This window comes from Phoca vitulina, unplaced genomic scaffold (genome assembly GCF_004348235.1).
Source record: "Phoca vitulina isolate PV1807 unplaced genomic scaffold, GSC_HSeal_1.0 scaffold4, whole genome shotgun sequence".
NCBI classification, from domain to species: domain Eukaryota; kingdom Metazoa; phylum Chordata; class Mammalia; order Carnivora; family Phocidae; genus Phoca; species Phoca vitulina.
The window spans coordinates 51,273,173-51,290,560 of NW_022589707.1; the positions used below are offsets into that span (position 1 = coordinate 51,273,173).

General features: G+C 37.7%; 1 pseudogene; it reads left to right on the forward strand.

Moving 5' to 3' along the window:
* Positions 1 to 2,489: 2,489 nt before the first annotated feature.
* On the forward strand, positions 2,490 to 3,249 carry LOC116630529 (annotated as a pseudogene).
* Positions 3,250 to 17,388: the final 14,139 nt, after the last annotated feature.

Below are 17,388 nucleotides of genomic sequence, written 5' to 3' on the forward strand. Positions count from 1 at the left end.
TATGTTGTAACCAAGGTATCCCCTAGGAGCTAGACAGAAAGAGCTTCTCCAGAGAGTTCTAAATAAGTATTACACCATATTGATGAAAGATTCATGTTGTCAGTTACTAGAATTATAGAGGTAGCCTAAACAGTAAAGTCAAACTTGAGCCCTCTGTGGAAAGAATCTGAAAGCAAAGAAGATCTAAATAAAGGTCAGGTGTAGAAAGTATAAGGAAAGGAAAGATGTTCCAATGGTTATATGGAGTTTGTGAAAACTAGGATTAGACAAAGAACTGAAACAGAGGAGACAAAGTTCTGTTACAGGTATGTCTCTTGCTTCAACAAGCCAGGCTTTATCTTAAAAATGGTCGAACTGACCGGGACAGGCAAGAAGCTCTTAAAGAGAGGCTTTCCTAGCTTATGCCTTCTCTGAGATATCTCTCTTACCAAAGGGCCTGGAAACTTTAATTCTAAAACCAAACTATAACATCAATTGTTTTCAAGTAAAAAAAGACATTAATGCAATTTTTATAGTGCAAAGGCTCTCATATGTTAGCACAGGCTAATGTTTCCTATTATAAGCCTTAATTGGTCTCTGAAATTAATAAGTATGTAATAGGGAAGTATTTTCTATCTTTTGGAATATATACAATAAATTATCTATTTTACTAGGCTTAACATTTAACATTTTCTGGTGATCAAAGAGAACAGAAGGAAAACATTTTCTTGAAATCAGAATTTTAAGAACCATGATCCTCTATGTATCTTCTCACCTTTTTAAAATGGAGTGGGGTTCTCAGTTTTTCTAGTTTCTTTTTGCCAACTCACGCCCCAGTTACATTCAACAAATAATTATTGAATGAAATGATGCACTTGGCACTATAATCATAGGAATATTATCAACAATAACAACAAAAGTCATGATTTCAATTAGATATGTAAAATTTTGTTAGAAAATACAAACACAAATTCAATTGATAACAATACGAAACTACACCAAGCAGGGTCAAAAGACAGACGTCTTCTTCTAACTATAACAAAGTAGGTTGTATGAGAGTAATACTGATGCTTAGGCTAACTACAGGGAGAAAAAAATTAATAAAATGTAAAACACAAAAACAAAAACAGCCAATTGGAGGGATTGGAGAACAGCCAAGAAGACCCTGGAAAGAAGATAAATGCATTAAAATAAGTCATACATTTGCCACTGCTATTTTTTCCTTGGGACATTTGGTAATTCAAAGCACTGAGTGTAGAGGCTAGCAAAAAAATATCAGGTTAAAGTTTTCAGCAAGCAAACTGGGTTCAAGAGATTAAAAAATTGAAATTCAAGACCACCAAGACAAGCAAAATTTGAGATTCCAAGATCCCAGTGAATAAAGGAAAATCACAGAGAAATGAGACCAACATTCTCTGTATAATACTTAAGGGATTTCCTAACTCCTAAGCTACTCTTGTGTGGGCCAGATTTAATAGAAAAAAATTTAAAAATATCTGATAAGGAGTTAAAAAATGAAACACATTTTATCAGTCACATAATGCTACAGAAAAGAAAAAAATATTGGAATTTAGTGTTCACCAAGGAGGAAGGGCCCTCATAAACTGAGGACCTAGTGAAAGAACCTCCCTAGGTTTAAAAGCACACCAGAAATAAACCAGCCTCCAAAACCACCGAAATATAAACAAAAATTATTTCAATTTTTAATTGAAACAACTTAACCCACCCATATTTTAATAAATCTCTGGTAAAAAAGAAAGAGTCCATAAATTTTTATATATAAGGTTTAGCATATAATAAAAAAATTACAAGGCAAGCCAAAAGATAAAACCAATCATTGAAAATCAGGTGGAAAAGCCCCCGATTATAGAAAAAGACACATAGATGACCCAGATATAGGACTTCCCAGATAAGAATATTAAAAGAATTATGATCACTATATTCAAGAAAAATAGGTACAAAATGGAGAATTTCACTATAGAAGGGGAATCTATAAAATAGAATCAAATGGAAATTCTATAACTAAAAAAATGCATCAATTGAAATTAGTAATTAAATATTATGAACTCCAAGTAAGATAAATGCAATAAAAACCACACCTCATTATGGGGTAGAAAAACTGTTGAAAACCAAAAATCTAAAAGATTATTTTAAAAGCATCCAGGAAAAATGACCACATTACTTTTATAGGTGCAATAGACCAAGAATCAACTTTTCAGCAGACAAAGGACAGTGGAACATTACCTTTAAAGTTCTAAAAGCAACAGTAGCAACTTACAACTCTATAATCAGCAAAAGTAAGCTTCACAAATTAAAAAAAAAAATACATAGTTTTCAGACCAAGAAAAATGCATTGGCAAGAAATTATCATTAAAATTAATATTAAAGGGGATTTTTCTGACAGAAGGGAAATGACTTATGATTAAACATGGTAATGCAAGCAGGAATGAAAAACAATAGAAAGATTACTTCTTTCTTGTGGTGCCTCAGACACAGTAGACTGCTGTAGGATGAAGCTGAATATCTCTTTCCCAGCTACTGGCTGCCAGAAACTCATTGAAGTAGATGATGGACATAAACTTCATACTCTTTACGAGAAGTGTATGGCCACAGAAGTTGCTGCTGATCTGGGTGAAGAATGGGAGGGTTATATAGTCTGAATCAGTGATGACAATGGCAAACAAGGCTTCCGCATGAAGCAGGGTATCTTGACTCATGGCCGTGTCTACCTGCTGCTGAGTAAGGGGCATCCCTGCTACAGACCAAGGAGGACTGGAGAAAGAAAGCACATATCTGTTTTGGGGTTGCATTGTGGATGCCAATATCAGTGTTCTCAACTTAGTCCTTGTAAAAAAAAAGGGGGGGGAGAGAAGGATATTCCTGAACCTACTGGTACTACTGTGCCTCCTCACCTGGGGCCCAAAAGAGCTAGCAGAATCCACAAACTTTTCAATCTTTCTAAAGAAGATGATGTCTGCCAGTATGTTGTGAAAAAGCCCCTAAACAAAGAAGAACCAAAAGAAGCTAGAACCAAAGGGTTCATGATTCAGCATCTTGTTACTCCATGTACCCTCCAACACAAACACTGGCATATTGCTCTGAAGAAAGAGCGTACTAAGAAAAATAAGCAAGAGATTGCAGAAAATGCTAAATTTTTTGGCCAAGAGAATGAAGGAGACCAAAGAAAAATGGCAGGAGCAGATTGCCAAAAGACGGGGGCTGTGTTCTCTGAGAGCTTCTACCTCTAAGTTTGAGTCCAGTCAAAAATGAGATTTTCTAAGAGTAACAAAGAAATAAAATCAGACATCAAACAAACAATAGAAAGATTAAATATAAGAGTAAATATAAATGAATATTAATCCATTAAAAAGCAATAGTAACAATATTTTATATGATGTAAAATATATGCAGATTTAAAATACATTACCAAGGGGCACCAGGGTATCTCAGTTGGTTGAACTACAGACTCTTGATCTCAGCTCAGCTCATGATCTCTGGATCTTTAGATCAAGCCCTGCGTGGGGTTCTGTGCTGGGCCTGGAGGCTGCTTAAGATTCTCTCTCTCCCTCTCCTTTTGCCCCTCCCCACCTAAAAACAAAAGTTACCAAAACAAACAAAAATAAGATGCAGATAGTTAAATGGAGTTAAATAAGATCTTTGGATTTCTGGAAATTGGATAATTTACTAATTTGAAATACAGTCTAATAAATCAAAGACAAATCTTGCAATCTCTAGAGTAACAACAAAAAATAATTAACATAATTAACAAACTAAGAGAGGGAAAATAAAATAATAAAACACATAGAGTAAAAAATAAAAAAGAAAGAAGAACAGAACTATTAGGAAAATAGAAAACATATAATAAAATGCTAATTCAAATAAAAATAGAGCAGTAAAACTTTATTTTTTAAAAGATTTTATTTATTTATTTGAGAGAGGGAGAGTGTAAGTGAGAGAGCACAAGCAGGGGGGCAGCAGAGAGAAAGGGAAAAGCAGACTCCCCACTGAGCAGGGAGCCTGAAGTGGGGCTTGATCTCAGGACCCTGAGCCAAAGGCTTAACTGACTGAGCCTCCCAGGTGCCCAGAAGTAAAACTTTAAATGTAAATTAACAAAGTCATCCAGTTAGAATTCAAAATTGTTGGACTGGATAAAAATAAAACTCAACTATAAGCTATATAAGACACAGCCTTTAAATGTTTAAAAGTAAAAAATTTAAAGATAAAGTTAGGGATGTCTGGGTGGCTCAGCCAGTTAAGCGTCTACTTTCAGCTCAGGTCATGATCCCAGAGTCCTGGGATTGAGTCCAGCGTCAGCTCCTTGCTCAGCAGGGAGCCTGCTTCTCCCTCTGCCTGCCGCTCCCCCTGCCTGTGCTCTCTCTCTCTCTCTCTGACAAATAAATAAATAAAATCTTAAAAAAAAGATGAAGTTATCAATCCAGTATGAAAATATGACAATTCTAAATTCTTCTGCACAATCATATTGGGAGATTTTTTAGCACTGGCCTCCAGAAACTGATAGGAAAAACAGGCAAAATATCTTAAAGATTATTAAGAACATGATCATTAATTCACCTTAGGATAAATTTAATGTCAATTTTACAGCATACATAATCTTTCATAATACAAGCTTTTCAAGTGTGACATGAGTGAGCCTCTCTCTCATTCTCTCTTTTCTCCCTTCCTCAGTCCCCATATCCAATCTATCTATTACTGTTACCTTCAGAATATATGCAGCACCCATTTCCCCACCCTAGTGCCTGCTACCACCTTGCTCTGAGCCACCACTGATGGAGCTCTGAACAAATCTTCCTGCTTCTATTCTTTCTCTTTTACAGGTTAGTTCTGGCATGGTAGTGATTCCCTATTTCACAGAAATTATAACATAGAATCCTTACAGTGGCCTATATAAGTGGTTCTCTCTATTTGCCCAGAGGACTTATTTCCCTTCTTCTGCTCTGTTCCATCCTCAATGGCCTTGTGGATATTCTTCCAATCACCCCAGGCGCACTGTCAACTTAAGATTATTTTTCTAGCCTTTCTTTCTGCCTAGAATTCCCTACCCCATATACCCACTTGGTTAGATTTCTCATTTCTTTCCACTATTTGCTTGAATTCCATCTTCTCAATAAAGACTACTGCAGTAGATTTTGTCATCAGCATCCACTTCCTCTCCCTAGTGTAAGGTTAGACTTGGCCATCTGACTTGCATTGGCTAATGAGACATAAGGGAGAAAGAAGCTTTGGTAGGTTGTACTTTGCTATATTCCCTCCTTCAACCGATATTATGACTAAGAAAATACTGTTCTTGCTCCATTAACCTCTGTACAGGAAACAAGATGATGGTCATAAACAAAGTCTGCTGCCTCCCATTGGTTGTTGACATCTATTCTGAGTGAAACAAAAATATCTGTCATTATAAATCACCAAGATTTGGAGTTGTCACCACAGCATAATCTAGCCTATTTAATCTACATTGACCAACCTCTTCAGCTCTGCAAATGGCGACCCCTTCTCTGTTCTTATGACCTTCATCTACTTGATTCTCTATTCCATAACGGTTATCACCACCCATCTTTTTTGGAAATCATCTTCAAAGGTCACTTGTGCTTCTGCGCATCTTGGTGGGTATGCCAAGAATGCAAAGTCCTGATAGCCCTTTAACTGCGACGTTCCTCACAGTTGTCTTGATAGCAAGCAATCTTGAAAGAGAAGTTAATGTTTCTCCCTTTGAGCCAAAGACAAGACTTGCTTACTGCTTGCTACAAAATAGTGATTTCTTCATGTCCTGTGTTCCTCAGTAGTGATAGAACTCTACTGCATGCACAGCATCCATCTGGTCCCATCTGCATAATCGCCATGCAAAATAAGCTAATGTTCTTGCTGCCTGCTATTCTGTGCATAAGAGAACCTTGTCTCTGACCCAGGAGTCTTATATTTTCTGTCAGCAACCATGAAACAGTAACAGGGTATCTATCTGATTAACTAGAAAATAGGTAAAATCCCAGATTACACATTCACATTGTATTACTGACTTAATTATTATGTTTGTTACTTACTTGTGTCTTCCCATTAAAACGTGATTTCCTTGAAAGTGCAGAAGATTGATTTATGCCCAGCCATTAGATTAGTCTTAGGACATAGTAAAATACTCATTAAGTATTTCTTTTCTTCTACTTCTTTTTCTTCTTTTTTTTTTTTTGAGAGAGAGAGAGTGCACATGCAGGGGTGGGGGAGAGGGGCAAAGGGAGAGGGCGAGAATCTTAAGCAGGCTGCACGGGCACTGCCGGTGGTGGGCCTCCATCTCACAGTCCTGAGATCAGGACCTGAGCCAAAATCAAGAGTTAGGAGCTTAACGGCCTGAGCCACCCAGGTGCCCCTCAATAAGTATTTCTTGATTAAATGAATGAATGATGAGCAAACTTTATCACAAAATAGTAATCACCTAAAATTAGATGTATTTCATACTGGGAGTGGAAGCTATTTAGAGAATTTATATGTTCCCTTCTATAGTTAAGATTATATAATTCCCTCCAGTGTATATATGGAGGGTATTATGCTGAGTGAAAATAAGTCAATCAGAGACAGACATGTATCATATGATCTCACTGATACGAGGAATTCTTACTCTCAGGAAACAAACTGAGGGTTGCTGGAGTGGTGGGAGGTGGGAGGGATGGGGTGGCTGGGTGATAGACATTGGGGAGGGTATGTGCTATGGTGAGCGCTGTGAATTGTGTAAGACTGTTGAATCACAGACCTGTACCTCTGAAACAAATAATACATTATATGTTAAAAAGAAAAAAAGAAGAAGAAGATAGCAGTAAAGGAAAAATGAAAGGGGGGAAATCGGAGGGGGAGATGAACCATGAGAGACTATGGACTCTGAGAAACAAACTGAGGGTTCTAGAGGGGAGGGGGTGGGGGGATGGGTTAGCCTGGTGATGGATATTAAAGAGGGCATGTACCGCATGGAGCACTGGGTGTTATACGCAAACAATGAATCATGGAACACTACATCAAAAACTAATGATGTAATGTATGGTGATTAATATAACATAATAAAAAAAGTTAAAAAAATTATATAATTCTATGAGTGTTATAAGCAACCAATACTATAAGAAATTGTAAAAAGGCATGTATGAGAAATCCTGAGGAATTCTGTTTCCAAATAATTTAGGGACATGGTAGTATGATTTTTTTTCACAGAAGTTAATATATAGAAAAGGGCCATTTGGATACAATTTACCAGGAATATGGTGTGTGTTTGCACGTGTCTGTGTGTGCATTGAAGGAATTGTAAGAATGGTTGAGACTAAAATAAAATAAACTCTTGTGTCCAAATTGATATATTCGGTAGAGTGGTGATAAGTTTGAAAAAGGCATATAAAATTTCTTCCAGTTGAAAATGGGTTCTTTTGACACTTGAAATGGAGATATGAAAATTCATTTTTACCTTGGTGAATGGTTGGCAGTGAAGCAAGATTGTTGCAGATATTTTATCTCTGGGGAGTAGGTGGGCTTGACATCTGGAAGGAAGAGGCTAGAGCTCATCACTTGGGTCGAGTGGGAGGAAATGAAAACTCAGAGGTGGGTCAGAACATCTTTAAGAAGGAGGAGGATTTTGGCAAGTGACTAGATAAAGTTCCAGATGGATTGGCTAGTGGGTGAAATACTGCAGATGATGGACTGTGTAGGGGAGAAAGTTCAGTTCAGTAACTCATTGTGTGGAGTCACATTAGGTAAAATTAAAAAAAAAAATTCTAAAGTCTTTTCTTTTTCTATGTCAGAAGAAGTGTAGAGGATAGGAAGGAACACATCTTATTTCCTGAAGTTCTTTCTAATTACCTAGAAAGCCATGTTTATGTTTCCTAAAACACTGTAGTAAGGATCAAGCTGTCTTCAGTACATAAGCCAGGTAAAATCTTTGATGTCAAATCTAACCATTTCATACATTAAAGTTTGACAAGGCACAGCACTCTGAAAAGACTAAGAAAGTATAAATTCATTTCTTTTATTGCTTCTCATGAATAATGAACTCTTAATATTCTTTAAGGAAGGCAGGTGTGGTGATGAGCACTGGGTGTTATACACAACCAAGCCTAAATTTTTAGATAAAGCTAAAAGGACACAATCATTTGCTTGGAGTCAACATATTCCAGATTTCCCCAGAAATTGTGGACTGGCACGATACACAAAGAAAAAAAAGAGAGAAGAGGGAAAATGATATTTTTCTGATTTCTTATAATAATAATCTTACATTCATGAGAGGCCATGATCTTTCTATAATACTTCAAAAAAAATAAAGGGATTTAGATTATGACGCAACAGGCAATGGGTCAATAAAGAGATCTGTTAGATATCTGACTAATAAAATACTTCTGGCTTTCTTCCTGAGTAAATCCTTTAAAAGAGAAGAAAAACTATTTTTAAATTGATAATTAATCTCAACAGCATTGGAAAATGAGAACAGTGATTGCCTGGCCCAACACACAGAAACAGGCTACACAGGGCATGACTCACAAGGTACCATGCATATACAGCAACCCTGTACCAGAAGATTAGAAATGTGGCGGGATTCCTGTATGGTAGAAAGCAGGTAGAATCAGATTGACAGGGCAGCTGCAGAGTAACGAGGTACAAAAAAACCTTACAAACTATCATGAGTGATAGATCAAAGTAATTAAATGTGAGGAGCAGAATATTACCCAGGGTATCTGTTTGGGTGCCTATAAACTTCACAGGAACTAGACCTTCCTCTGTCTCCTGGTTTGGTTAATCAAGAGGATTAGCAAAGGTATTTGGACAATATCCCAGGTAGCAGGCAACTCTGCAAGAGGAGACGGAGCCCCATATCCAGAAGACAAGCTATAATTATACCTCATACAGGCATATTCTATTCATTTCCCACAACCAATCATGCAAACAGTTCTAATAAAACTTGAACAGCTGTTAGCAAATGAGACAATGAACAGGCAATAATGAACCACCAGATATATGAACAAAATCCAATAATCAGAGTAACATAGAAGAAAATTTCCCCCATAAAAATTAGCATCTTCAAAGTAAATGTACAAGCAACAAAATCCTAACATGAATGAAGAAAGAACTATTTAATGAAATATGTGGTAAAATGTAGAATCTGAGGATAAAAAGAAAAGTTAAAAGCTTCTCAAGAGACAAAAACAACTTCCTTACAAAAGAACAAGAATTAGGTTAGAATCAGGCTTCTTCCTCAATAGCAGATGCTACAGCACAAAAGGAGCTTTTCAAGTTCAGGGAATATGGTGGTGAATTTAAGTCTTAACCCTATATCCAGCTAAACCATTAATTGATAGAGTAAAATAAAGACATTATGAAACATCCACACTCATAAATTTCCCTAATCACAGACCTTCCAAAAGAGCACAGAGTGTTATGCGCAACTAAGAATCGTTGAACGCTACATCAAAAACTAATGATGTACTATATGCTGGCTAATTGAACATAATAATAAAAAAAAGAAAAAAGAAAAAAAAGATTATTTCCAGCAAAATTAGAAATGAATCCAATAGGGGCGCCTGGGTGGCTCAGTCAGTTAAGCATCAACCTTAGGCTCAGGTCACAGTCTTGGAGTCTCTGGATCAACCATAATATCAGGCTTCCCTGCTCAGCCGGGAGTCTGGTTCTCCCTCTGCTACTTCCCCCCCACCCCCTCTTGTGTTCTCTCTCTCTCTCTCCCCCCCTCACTCTCTCTCTCAAATAAATAAATAAAAATCTTAAAAAACAAAGAAAGAAATCCAATAAATAGGACTAAATGTGGTAACAGACATATGGTAAGAAAAATGTTAAGTCTATGTAATAGTTGGTTTCTAATGTAAACTATAATAGTAAAACATGGACCTAAAATCCAGATGCACTGAAACTCAGAGTAAAGGGGCATTTAGAAATAGAGGAATAAAAATAGGAAGTTCTGAGAAAGAGGAAATTGGTTAGAGGGACAGGATATTAGTTAATCCTGGACTTTATAGAATAGGTTGTTAAATTAATGTCACACATCACTAGTCAAAATTAACATGAGCAGAGTCAGATCTATTATAATGATCAAGATTTACAGATTGCTTAACATTATTCGAATAATGCGGACTTACACAAGATCTATCTATTGTTACTATCAGAACTATTTTTGAAATGAGAAGTAATTTAACAGCTAAATACAAAAGAAAATAGGCAGGAAAAAAAGAAAATAGAGCAATAAAAATAAATAAATGCAATAGAATTTAGTGGGAAAACCAACAAATGGAACAAAGAGAAATAATTCTTTGTGACAAAAGATGCACTCCATTAAGAAGATGTCCGAGGCATTAATGTTTCTAATAGCTTTAAAAATTACAAGGGGAGTTAACAAATAAAAATGTCTAGAGAAATTTTGGGGCACCTGGGTGGCTCAGTCAGTTAAGTGCCCATCAGTTCAGGTCATGATGTCAGGGTCCTGGGAGAGAGCCCCGCATCGGGTTCCACACTCAGCAGAGAGTCTGCCTGAGGATTATCCCCCTCCTTCTTCCTCTGCCCCTCCCCGTACTTGCACTTTCTCTCTCTCTCTCTCTCAAATAAATAAATCTTAAAAAAACTTCTACAGAAATTTTAAGACAAATGAAAAACATGATTTTATGAATATATATGTTTATATATATAATTTTATATGCATATATGTAACTATATTTTATAAACAAAACATTTTTTTCAAGATCGGGGAATTCACAAATTAGCTAGGCACTAAGCCATAGAGGAGAGTAATTCTCTATAGATACCAAAAAGCAGAGGCCATACAGCCCACAATATTATTTTTTTAAATCTCAGTCAAGGTATCTACTTCCTAATTCTTTTTATCATTATGTTATGTTAATCACCATACATTACATCATTAGTTTTTGATGTAGTGTTCCATGATTCATTGTTTGCGTATAACACCCAGTGCTCCATGCGGTACATGCCCTCTTTAATACCCATCACCAGGCTAACCCATCCCCCCACCCCCTCCCCTCTAGAACCCTCAGTTTGTTTCTCAGAGTCCATAGTCTCTCATGGTTCGTCTCCCCCTCTGATTCCCCCCCCTTCATTCTTCCCCTCCTGCTATCTTCTTCTTCTTTTTTTTTTAACATACAATGTATTATTTGTTTCAGAGGTACAGATCTGTGATTCAACAGTCTTACACAATTCAGAGTGCTCACCATAGCACATACCCTCCCCACTGTCTATCACCCAGCCACCCCATCCCTCCCACCCCCCACCACTCCAGCAACCCTCAGTTTGTTTCCTGAGATTAAGAATTCCTCATATCAGTGAAGTCATATGATACATGTGTTTCTCTGATTGACTTATTTCGCTCAGCATAATACCCTCCAGTTCCATCCATGTTGTTGCAAATGGCAAGAGTTCGTCCCTTTTGATGGCTGCATAATATTCCATTGTATATATATACCACTTCTTCTTTATCCATTCATCTGTCGATGGACATCTTGGCTCTTTCCACAGTTTAGCTATTGTGGACATTGCTGCTATAAAAATCGGGGTGCACGTACCCCTTCGCACCCCTACATTTGTATCTTTGGGGTAAATACCCAGTAGTGCAATTGCTGGATCGTATGGTAGCTCTATTTTCAACTTTTTGAGGAACGTCCTTACTGTTTTCCAGAGTGGCTACACCACCTTGCAATCCCACCAACAGTGTAGGAGGGTTTCCCTTTCTCCGCATCCCCGCCAACATCTGTCATTTCCTGACTTATTAATTTTAGCCATTCTGACTGGTGTGAAGTGGTATCTCATTGAGGTTTTGATTTGGATTTCCCTGATGCCGAGCGATGTTGAGCACTTTTTCATGTGTCTGTTGGCCATTTGGATGTCTTCTTTGGAAAAATGTCTGTTCATATCTTCTGCCCATTTCTTGATTGGATCATTTGTTCTTTGGGTGTTGAGTTTAAGAAGTTCTTTATAGATTTTGGATACTAGCCCTTTATCTGATATGTCATTTGCAAATATCTTCTCCCATTCTGTCGGTTGTCTTTTGGTTTTGTTGACGGTTTCTTTTGCTGTGCAAAAGCTTTTTATCTTGATGAAGTCCCAATAGTTCATTTTTGCCCTTGCTTCCCTTGCCTTTGGCGATGTTTCTAGGAAGGAGTTGCTGCAGCTGAGGTCGAAGAGGTTGCTGCCTGTGTTCTCCTTTAGGATTTTGATGGACTCCTGTCTCACATTGAGGTCTTTCAACCATTTGGGGTCTATTTTTGTGTGTGGTGTAAGGAAATGGTCCAGGTTCATTCTTCTGCATGTGGCTGTCCAATTTTCCCAACACCATTTGTTGAAGAGACTGTCTTTTTTCCGTTGGACGTTCTTTCCTGCTTTGTCGAAGATTAGTTGACCAGAGAGTTGAGGGTCCATTTCTGGGCTCTCTGTTCTGTTCCATTGATCTATGTGTCTGTTTTTGTGCCAGTACCATACTGTCTTGATGATGACAGCTTTGTAATAGAGCTGGAAGCCCGGAATTGTGATGCCGCCAGCTTTGCTTTTCTTTTTCAACATTCCTCTGGCTATGCGGGGTCTTTTCTGGTTCCATACAAATTTGTTCCATTTCTTTGAAAAAAGTTGATGGAATATTGATAGGGATTGCATTAAATGTGTAGATTGCTCTAGGTAGCATTGACATCTTCACAATATTTGTTCTTCCAATCCATGAGCATGGAACGTTTTTCCATTTCTTTGTGTCTTCCTCCATTTCTTTCATGAGTATTTTATAGTTTTCTGAGTACAGATTCTTTGCCTCTTTCGTTAGGTTTATTCCTAGGTATCTTATGGTTTTGGGTGCAATTGTAAATGGGATCGACTCCTTAATTTCTCTTTCTTCTGATTTGTTGTTGGTGTATAGGAATGCCACTGATTTTTGTGCATTGATTTTATATCCTGCCACTTTACTGAATTCCTGTATGAGTTCTAGCAGTTTTGGGGTAGAGTCTTTTGGGTTTTCCACATAAAGTATCATATCATCTGCAAAGAGTGAGAGTTTGACTTCTTCTTTGCCGATTTGGATGCCTTTTATTTCTTTTTGTTGTCTGATTGCTGTGGCTAGGACTTCTAATACTATGTTGAATAGCAGTGGTGATAGTGGACATCCCTGCCGCGTTCCTGACCTTAGGGGGAAAGCTCTCAGTTTTTCCCCATTGAGAATGATATTCACTGTGGGTTTTTCATAGATGGCTTTTATGATATTGAGGTATGTACCCTCTATCCCTATACTCTGAAGAGTTTTGATCAAGAAAGGATGCTGTACTTTGTCAAATGCTTTTTCTGCATCTATTGAGAGGATCATACGGTTCTTGTTCTTTCTTTTACTAATGTATTGTATCACGTTGATTGATTTGCAGATGTTGAACCAACCTTGCAGCCCAGGGATAAATCCCACTTGGTGGTGGTGAATAATCCTTTTAATGTACTGTTGGATCCTATTGGCTAGTATTTTGGTGAGAATCCATGTTCATCAAGGATATTGGTCTGTAATTCTCCTTTTTGATGGGATCTTTGTCTGGTTTGGGGATCAAGGTAATGGTGGCCTCATAAAACGAGTTTGGAAGTTTTCCTTCCATTTCTATTTTTTGGAACAGTTTCAGAAGAATAGGTATTAATTCTTCTTGAAATGTTTGGTAGAATTCCCCTGGGAAGCCATCTGGCCCTGGGTTTTGTTTGTTGGGAGATTTTTGATGACTGCTTCAATTTCCTTAGTGGTTATAGGTCTGTTCAGGTTCCCTATTTCTTTCTGGTTCAGTTTTGGTAGTTGATACATCTCTAGGAATGCATCCATTTCTTCCAGATTATCTAATTTGCTGGCATAGAGTTGCTCATAATATGTTCTTATAATTGTTTGTATTTCTTTGGTGTTGGTTGTGATCTCTCCTCTTTCATTCATGATTTTATTTATTTGGGTCCTTTCTCTTTTCTTTTTTATAAGTCTGGCCAGGGGTTTATCAATCTTGTTAATTCTTTCAAAGAACCAGCTCCTAGTTTCATTGATCTGTTCTACTGTTCTTTTGGTTTCTATTTCATTGATTTCTGCTTTGATCTTTATTATTTCTCTTCTCCTGCTGGGTTTAGGCTTTATTTGCTGTTCTTTCTCCAGCTCCTTTAAGTGTAGCGTTAGCTTGTGTATTTGAGATCTTTCTTGTTTCTTGAGAAAGGCTTGTATTGCTATATACTTTCCTCTTAGGACTGCCTTTCCTGCATCTCAAAGATTTTGAATAGTTGTGTTTTCATTTTCATTGGTTTCCATGAATTTTTTAAATTCTTCTTTAATTTCCTGGTTGACCCATTCATTCTTTAGTAGGATGCTCTTTAGCCTCCATGTATTTGAGTTCTTTCCAAATTTCCTCTTATGATTGAGTTCTAGTTTCAAAGCATTGTGGTCTGAAAATAAGCAGGGGATGATCCCAATCTTTTGGTACTGGTGGAGACCTGATTTGTGACCTAGGATGTGATCTATTCTGGAGAATGTTCCATGGGCACTAGAGAAAAATGTCTATTCTGTTGCTTTGGGATGGAATGTTCTGAATATATCTGTGCAGTCCATTTGGTCCAGTGTGTCATTTAAAGTCTTTATTTCCTTGTTGATCTTTTGCTTAGATGATCTGTCCAATTCAGTGAGGGGGGTGTTAAAGTCCCCCACTATTGTTGTATTGTTGTCAATGTGTTTCTTTGCTTTTATTATTAATTGGCTTATATAATTGGTTTCTCCCATGTTAGGGGCATAGATATTTACAATTGTTAGATCTTCTTGTTGGATAGACCCTTTAAGTAGGATATAGTGTCCTTCCTCATCTCTTATTACAGTCTTTGGCTTAAAATCTAATTGTCTGATATAAGGATTGCCGCCCAGCTTTCTTTGGTGTCCATTAGCATGGTAATGGCCCCTCACTTTCAATCTGGAGGTGTCTTTGGGTCTAAAATGAGTCTCTTGCAGACAGCATATCGATGGGTTTTGTTTTTTTATCTAATCTGATACCCTGTGTCTTTTGATTGGGCCATTTAGCCCATTTACATTCAGGGTAACTATTGAAAGGTATGAATTTAATGCCATTGTATTGCCTGTAAGGTGACTGTTACTGTATATTGTCTGTGTTCCTTTCTGGTCTATGTTACTTTTAGGCTCTCTCTTTGCTTGGAGGATCCCATTCAATATTTCTTGTAGGGCTGGTTTCGTGTTTGCAAATTCCTTTAGTTTTTGTTTGTTCTGGAAGCTTTTTATCTCTCCTCCTATTTTCAATGACAGCCTAGCTGGATATAGTATTCTTGGCTGCATATTTTTCTCATTTAGTGCTCTGAATATATCATGCCAGTCCTTTCTGGCCTGCCAGGTCTCTGTGGATAGGTCTGTTGCCAATCTAATATTTCTACCATTGTATGTTATGTATCTCTTCTCCTGAGCTGCTTTCAAGATTCTCTCTTTGTCTCTGAGACTCGTAAGTTTTACTATTAGATGTTGGGGTGTTGACCTATTTTTATTGATTTTGAGAGGGGTTCTCTGTGCCTCCTGGATTTTGATGCCTGTTTCCTTCCCCAAATTAGGGAAGTTCTCTGCTATAATTTGCTCCAATATACCTTCTGCCCTTCTCTCTCTTTCTTCTTCTTCTGGGATCCCAATTATTCTAATGTTGTTGTTTCATCTTATGGTGTCACTTATCTCTCGAATTCTGCCCTCGTGATCCAGTAGTTGTTTATCTCTCTTTTTCTCAGCTTCTTTATTTTCCATCATTTGGTCTTCTATATCGCTAATTCTCTCTTCTGCCTCATTTATCCTAGCAGTTAGAGCCTCTATTTTTGATTGCACCTCATTAATTGCCTTTTTGATTTCGACTTGGTTAGATTTTAGTTCTTTTATTTCTCCAGAAAGATTTCTCTAATAATTTCCATGCTTTTTTCAAGCCCAGCTAGTATCTTTAAAATCATCATTCTGAACTCTAGTTCCAACATCTTACTAATGTCCGTATTGATTAGGTCCCTGGCAGTCGGTACTTTTTTTTTGAGGTGATTTTTTCCATCTTGTCATTTTGTCCAGAGGAGAATAGATGAATGAGAGAACATAATGCTAACAGGGTAACAACGTCCCCAGAAAATATACACTAAACAAACCAGAAAAGACCTGAAACCGGGGCAAAAGAAAGGGAAAAAAAGAAAAAAGAAAAAGAAAAAGATAAAAACAAATAAGCAAAAACAAAACAAAACAAAAAAAACCAGAATATGATCAAATATGATCAGGCTGGTGCATAGATCAGTGCCACACACCAGATTTTGGGCGTATTTTGGTCTTTTAGAAGAAAGTGCCTCCCAAAATTTTAAAGAAAGAAAAACTTATATATGTATAAAAATAAGGGTTAATACAATGAAGGGATGGAATATGACTGTAAAGATGAAAATTATAAAAGATTTTATAAAAGGAATTGATAAGATAAGAAGTTGGTTGAAAAAAGAAAGAAGAGGTTTTAAAAACAAAAAAGGGAGACAATGTGATCAGGCAGGAGACTAGAACAAAGCCATGCACTAGAAATTTAGGGTATATTTTGATCTGTTAGAAAAAACTGTATCCCAAAATTCTAAAGGGAGAACAACTTATATATATATATCAAAAATAAGGTTAACTACTATGGAGTTATAGAATATGACTCTAAAAATGAAAAATAAAAAAGATTTTTTTAAAAAGGGATTGATAAGATGTTGCCTGAAAAAGGGAAAAAGAAAAATTCAAAAAAAAAAAAGTTAAAAAAAAATTAACTTTGAAAGACTAAAGAACCATGGGAAAAAAGCCCTGTATTCTATGTGCAGTATTCCCCTAGCGCTGGAGTTCTGCCGTTCTCATTGATCGGTAAACTTGGTCTTGGCTGGCTGTTCTTGCTGATCTTCTGGGGGAAAGGCCTATTGCCGTGGTTCCCGAATGTCTTTGCTGTAGGTGGAATTGCCCTGCCCTTGCCGGTCCAGGCTAAGTAATCTGCTCGGGTTTGCTCTTGGGAGCTTTTGTTCCCTGCAAGCTTTCGGTGCAGCTTTGGAGGATGAGAGTGAAAATGGCGGCTTCCCAAACTCCGCCACGGAGGAGCTGAGAACTTGGGGCTCTGCTCCTCAGTGAGCAAGCGTTTCTATCTCTGGCACCCGACCCCTTGTGGAGTCTCCAAACCCGGCAGATCCCTGTGGTGGGCTCCCGTGCCGTTCCTCCCAGGGGAGGAAGGGGAGTCTCCCCTGTTCTTCTGCTTGTTGGGTCCCTGCTGGAGGAGCAGTGGCCCGACTGTGCCCCGGATCACGGTTTATGGCAACCCCGAGCTGAGAGCCCGCGCCTCTGCTCTGTCTCTGCAGCCGGCTTCCCCACTCTGATACCTGGGAGCTCTGCTGCACTCAGGCACCCCT